The following is a 6,956-nucleotide window of genomic DNA, read 5'->3' as shown; positions in this document are numbered from 1 at the left end:
GGGTTAGACATATTCTCACCAGAGCTAAGGCAACATCGTCGCTAAGCGACGATCCCTCTTCATGGGTTAGACATATTCTCGCCGAAGCCAAGGTAGTATCGCCGCTGAGCGGCGATCCCTCTGCAGATTCGATGGCCAAGAAAGTGTTTCTCTACGCCTCCTCTGAACCAGGTTGTTGACATCTTCACGAAAAGTGTTTCTTGACCTCTCTTTGAATTTTTCAGATTCAAGCTTCACGTTCGTTCAAATCCGATGCTTAGCTTGCGAGGGTGTTAAGGATATTTAGTACTAAATTATAATATATATAACTTTCACACCATTTAGGTGTGGTGGATTAAGCAAACATTCTTAAACGCTAAGGCTAGGATAAGTTAGAGAACGATATGACCACGAAGTGTTTACAATATGTTATGATTATGATACGAAATGTGAATGACGTATATATATATATATATATATATATATATATGTTGCGATATGATATGAAAATGATATGAAATATGTTATGGTACGAGATATGTGATAAATTGACATGTTTATGATATGATATATTATGACGTGATATGTTATGTTTAGATTGTTTTATGTGACCGTTGAGGTAATTGTTGTATGAATCACACTTTATGAAATGTTTTGTTAAAAGCATAGAACGTTATGTTATGTCTCCTAAACTATATGTTTAAAACATATTTATTATGAATGACATGATATCATGATACATGACATGAAATATAACCCCGTTAGAATTATGCATGATATGAGAACTGAAAAATGAGAAATGATATGATATGAATGAAAAACGGTAGCGGGATTATATTTAATAATGTTGAAAATTGAAAAATATTGGGATCTCATGCATTATGTGTGTTCATGCATTGGGGGATACCATTATTCCATCACGAGAGTAGGGACGTGTACACCACTAAGCAGGAGAACTATCATTATGTTTTACATAATGCTGCCGTGACGGTTACTAATTCTAACGGGTGTTCGACATAAAGAGCTACTAGAGCATGCTCGCCCGACATGGAAAGGGGCCCAGCGGTGTGCGAGCTGACTGGTGAGTCCATACTCGCACATATGGGTTGTGTCTAGAGTATATGGTACACATCCAAGTTGCCCGTTAGGATAGTATCGTAGGAAAATAGACTGATATGATAGGACCCGTCATTGCATTTAACCCCAATAGTGGGGTCACTTACTGAGTATTTCTTTAAATACTCAAGCCACGTGCTACTTCTATTTCAAGTTAAGGCAACGCATTCCTGTACGGCTGACGACGACATTGCAACTCGAGACCATGACACATGCACAGGGTAGTCACATTTATTTTCTTAGACTTAGACTAGGATAAGATGTTTTGAATGTAAACGTTTATTTATTTTATTTAGTGATAAGATAAGGAATCAATACAAGGGGAATACGATTCGGATTACCTTGTCGATCGAATATCTCAAGGCAAGAACATTGTTTGAGATTCGAATCACTCCATAAGCAAAATCGATCATGTCTAGCTTGAATGATTCTTGTTGATCAAATATCTCAACGCAAGAACACTTGCTTGAGATTCGAATCACTCCACAAGCAAGATTGATCATGTCGAGCTTAAATTATTCTACATGCAACCTAAACTACATAGAATTGCAAAGAAACTTAGCCATTGCCTAAAGAAAAGCAGAAATGCTTCTTTTACTATATTTTCAAAGTCTACCTACAAATACAACACATGCTTTTACATAGCCTCAAAATGAAACTATTAAAGGCATTCCAAGACTTGTAACTTTCATACTTAATGGCCATAATTAACCATTATGTAATCAACCTACATGGTTTTATATAGTCTCAAAATGAAACTATTAAAGGCATTTCCAAGAGCGGTAACATTCATACTTAATGGTCATAAATAACCATTCTGTAATTGTAACCTAAAGTAACTACAAAGTCTTAAAATACATTAATGAAATACAATAACTCTAAATTGTAATCCACCTAAAATTTATAACATGAAACTTTATTCTTCTTCAATGTGGCATGAACTGAAATATCTTTTGATAATTTCAACATTATTTTCTTCACATCTTCATTGAAGTATATTGTATGATTGATGTCTCTTGGTTCATATCATTTACTCTTTTGTTGCGTCGTTTTAAAGGTGTTTTCAAAATACATAAGTCCATGACCATATTTTAAGATGAAGATAACGTTTTATGAAAGTTTAAATGAAGTATTTCTGCATTTAATGTTCATGATATGTATACTGTGATTACCAAATTTCATGTGTAACCTTAAGATATAATCACATTTCATGTGTAACCTTAAGATGTCATATCTGAAATATCTTTTGATAATTTCAACATTATTTTCTTCACATATTCATTGAAGTATATTGTATGATTGATGTCTCTTGGTTCATATCATTTACTCTTTTGTTGCGTCGTTTTAAAGGTGTTTTCAAAATACATAAATCCATGACCATATTTTAAGATGAAGATAACGTTTTATGAAAGTTTAAATGAAGTATTTCTGCATTTAATGTTCATGATATGTATACTGTGATTACCAAATTTCATGTGTAACCTTAAGATATAATCTACATTACTTAATTGGATTATTTCAAAGCAATTCCTACAAATATGGTGAAAGACTAAAGGAAGTTCTTCTTCATAAAAGTGGTTATAGGCTCTCAAAGTAGGTAGGAAATCATTTTTGGTGAGGCTCCTAAAAGTTCTTCTTCATAAAAGTGGTTATAGGCTCTCAAAGTAGGTAGGAAATCATTTTTGGTGAGGCTCCTAATTTTATAGTCAAATTCATCGAGTCAGTGTCAACTTTCATTTTTGGTGGAGGCTCCTAATTTTATAGTCAAATTCATCGAGTCAGGGTCAACTTTCAAGTCATTTTTTCACCTTGTTGGGCAGCTCGATACAAACCAATTTCTTCATCAAAGTTGTGAGCAATCTTGTTTAGAAATCTTAATTCATCCATATTCTTTATAAAAGTTTAGATTGATCCCACGCACTTTTTGACCATAACCTTCATCTAGCTCCTTAGACCACTCGGCCATCTCAACTTTAATGCTTGAAAAAAAAAATTAATCCATCCGTATTCTTTATAAAGATTTGGAGATCAACATATTAAACATCGTATAAAAAGTATAAAAAATAATTGTTGAGAGTGGGATTTGAACCCACGCTCTTTCGGACAAGAACCTTAATCAGACGCCTTAGACCAACTCATCCATCTCAACTTTGTTAGCTTGAAAAAAAATTAATCCATCTGTATTCTTTACAGAGGTTTAGGGTATAGAAAATAATTGTTGAGAGTGGGATTTGATCCCACGCCATTTCGGACCAGAACCTTAATCTGGCGCCTTAGACCAACTCGGCCATCTCAACTTTGATGCTTGGAAAAAAATTAATCTATTTGTATTCTTTATAAAGGTTTAGGGATCAAAAGATAACATAATTATTAAATCTTATTAGGATCCCACAAGAAATTTTTCAAAATTATTATTGAGAGTGGGATTTGAACTCCGGTCCTTTCAAACCAAAACCTTAATCTAGCATCTTAGACTAACCCCAACCTTAATAGTCAAACATTAATGTTCACATATTTCTTACAAAGGTATAGGAATGAAGGGATGGGCTAAAACATTAAAAGAAACAAAATACCTTAGACCAATTTGGTCATCTCAACTCTAATATATGAAATGTCCATGTACTTAATGTAACAACCAAAGAATCTACCTAGGCCTATACGGAATTGTCACAAAGCCATCCAATTGTTTAGGTTGCCTGAGGGGACGAGAATCAAATATGGAAAAGACCTCGAAATTTAGATGAAGATTTGTGGAGCTTCTATACAAGTCAAAGCTGGTGATCTTAGAGCTGTTAAAGAGGACGATGAGAGCTTCCTTTTCATGCCCTAAATTTGAAGAGAGCCTACAAGTGTTATGGCCTTATACCATAATTCACGATGCATGTTGAATTTGAAGGTTATAGGGGCATGTTTAGAGCACAAACCAATGATACGAGTAAAATAACGAAAAATGCCCTTACTATACCTTCTATGATGTTTTATGGCTTTTACGACTAACTTGAAGTTTTATATGGCATCTAGTTATGATGTTATGAAGCATAGAAATGATATGTATTTTTTGTGATAGGAGTAGAACATCACATGCTTAGGTTATACCCTTAGCTTTTTATGATAGACCCTCTAAATTCAGAACCATGAACTTACAAACCTATACATTATTTCTAAGGGTATAGCCAAGCCAAGTAAGTTGATTCAAGAAAAAACACATCCACGAACTTGAGCCGAATACAACGCCCAAACAACTAGGTGTCACTAAATATAAGAGACTCAAACATGCTATATGCCCTCAGTCATCTTAGACCTCCACCTATGCGATACACCATTATCACATGTATATTCTTTTTGTAGGATGTTAGATTCATACTATGACATGAGGGATGGAGAAGAATGCTCAGTCTATTGGCTAAAACCAAAATTTGAATTCTGATTTGAGTCTTGAACATAGGTTTTTCTAAAATTCATGATATTTACGGATCATGTGACCTAGTTAGTCTTTTTAAGGGAGTGTTTTTAGGTATAGAAGTAGAAAGTATACAACCTGATGGGACCCATCTCCGACCTATGCGATAAACCAAGATCACACGTTTTTCTCACTTCAATGGGTGGAATTCTATGTCCATATTCTTTTTGTAGGATGTTAGACTCATATTAGGTCACAGGGGATTCATGAGAATGTTGATTGGAAGGGGTGAAACCAAAATTGAAATTCTTATTTGAGTCCCGAACATAAGTTTTTCTCAAATTCATGAAGCTTCTTTTCTAGGAACATAGGTTTTAGGTATTACAAAAGACTCAGATATTCATGATTATAGAACCACGAGTAAAACGACAAATTATTTTTTTCGACCCAAATGTTCTGGTGAATGTAGAAGTCAAAGAACATTATGAATATATCATCGATCTGATTGATAATTATTTAATGTATAAGTATCTTTATCAAATGCAACTAAAGTTTAAATATTTTTCTTGAAAAAGTGAGATTAAAGTTGAAATTCATGTAGGTAAATCTATAAAAATCTATAAAAACACTATTATCATATCATAATAACCTTGTTACTCAGATTAATTGATAGATAGTGATATTGTATTCCATCTGAGTCAATATAATTTTGTGAAAATTATGATGTAAGAGAAGAAAATAAGTCCTTGTATAAATGGTCGCATAAAAAACTAAGATATACGCCATTAACAGACTCTTCTTAGGAGATAGAGACTGCATATGAACTTGATTGCCTTTAAAACTATCTACAAGAGAGAGATTTTGGAAGAGTAGTAAAGTTAGTTTATAACACTTTAATAATTGGGATTGCCAAATATCATAATCGCAGTGGGAGCAGGACAGCGATTGTGTGACACTTGTTCTAACCCATTGAACAAGTCAGCCATGTGAAAATTGAACTTTGTGGACAATCTTAAAGTATGATCGAGCCTCGAGTCACATTTGAGATAAAATATTTCATAAAAAGTGAAGGAAGAAATGGGTTGAAAACAACTTGAAAGAAAGTAATGTTATATGCTAAAAGCAAATAAGCAACAACCACAACTTTGATGGCTTATAACGTGGTGAAGAATTGATAACGTCACATCCCCTACAGTTCTTAGGTATTTTAGTCATGACAGCAATACGCCTTCAACAAACATGACCGTGACATCTTTACCCACTCAATTGGTTGATGCCTTTGACAACCAACTCTTTGTGAACTTAGCGATGTAGGATAATGTTGACTTTAAGTCTCTCGATGTGTTTCCGGCTGATCTCAAATTAAAGAGCCTCTTCTAATCTACCATGAACTATTGAAAATAACTTCTTGGTTCGTCAACTCTTCACGTCTTTTCAGCTAGAATCTCTACTACTTCCTTCGTAGCAGGAGATCATACTGCCTTCTTGTGCCTAGTGTTTCCCGGTCAAGATTATAACGTTTCAAGTTACTGGCATGGATAACAGGGCTAGTCTGCATCCATTAGAGAAATTGAATCATGTATGATGCATTCCCGACATTCTTAATGGTTTCGGCTAGTCCATAGTATTTTTGCACCACTCGTGGTTTTTATTGCTTTGAAATTGAAGCTGATCTAATCTTAGCGTGATTAGAACTCTTTCTATTTTGGCATTGCTGTGGCCTACATTTTCTACGAGATCTTCTCTTAATTTGTCTCCATGTTTTCTTGAGTAAACACGAGTTACTTCAAAAGTTTGTCTACACCCTTCAATGATAGTGTTGGTTTGGGATCTCTTTCTAGCATTCAGGTGATCACTACATAAACCTTTTCTGGTCTAATAAACTCAACTTTCAACGAGTTGTTTAGCTATTTGTACAGTTAAGAACAATTAGTGTAGAACTCCCTCATGTGAAGTTCGTGAATGCTATTATATTCGTTTGACTATTTTTCATTCTGATTTTGATACTAACCCTATTTTTATGTTAATTAGGTCCTACCAATGAATTTTTGTGTTAATTAGGAGTTACAAGCATAGAAGCAAGCTAAAAAATGCATGCTACATCCTGATAAGTAGCTGCATGGACTTTAGGCAACTAATACTTGTAGGGATTGTTAGGATGTGCTAGCATGCGAGCGTTTCTTACCTTAGGTGGTTAGAATATACATGTTAGAACTACAAAAGAGTAATTTTGGATGTGAATGCATTGTATGTATGATAGAAAATTATTGATATGCCCCTAGGATAAGATTTTGGGATGCATGTTGTTTTTTTATATTTTTCCGTAGAGATAGAAATAAAATACTCAAGAAATTATCAAAATTTTTCTAGTATGAGATTTAAGATAATTGTTGTTTTAAATGCTTTCAATTGTGCTAAAACATGCAAATGTTTAAGTTTCTACTTTTAGTGCTTTAGGTGA

The 6,956-nt window shown here is 34.0% G+C and overlaps 1 non-coding gene across 1 annotated transcript; it reads right to left on the bottom strand.

The window, feature by feature from the left end:
* Positions 1 to 3,311: 3,311 nt before the first annotated feature.
* TRNAL-AAG (transfer RNA leucine (anticodon AAG)) lies at positions 3,312 to 3,392 on the bottom strand. The gene has a single exon. It is a non-coding gene; the product is annotated as a tRNA-Leu (tRNA).
* Between the last annotated feature and the right edge of the window lie 3,564 nt (positions 3,393 to 6,956).

This window comes from Cucurbita pepo, chromosome 20, assembly GCF_057944985.1.
Source record: "Cucurbita pepo subsp. pepo isolate OVF chromosome 20, ASM5794498v1, whole genome shotgun sequence".
Taxonomy (NCBI): Eukaryota; Viridiplantae; Streptophyta; class Magnoliopsida; order Cucurbitales; family Cucurbitaceae; genus Cucurbita; species Cucurbita pepo.
Note: the sequence above shows the minus strand (reverse complement) of the source record. Positions and strands in the feature narration are given on the sequence as shown.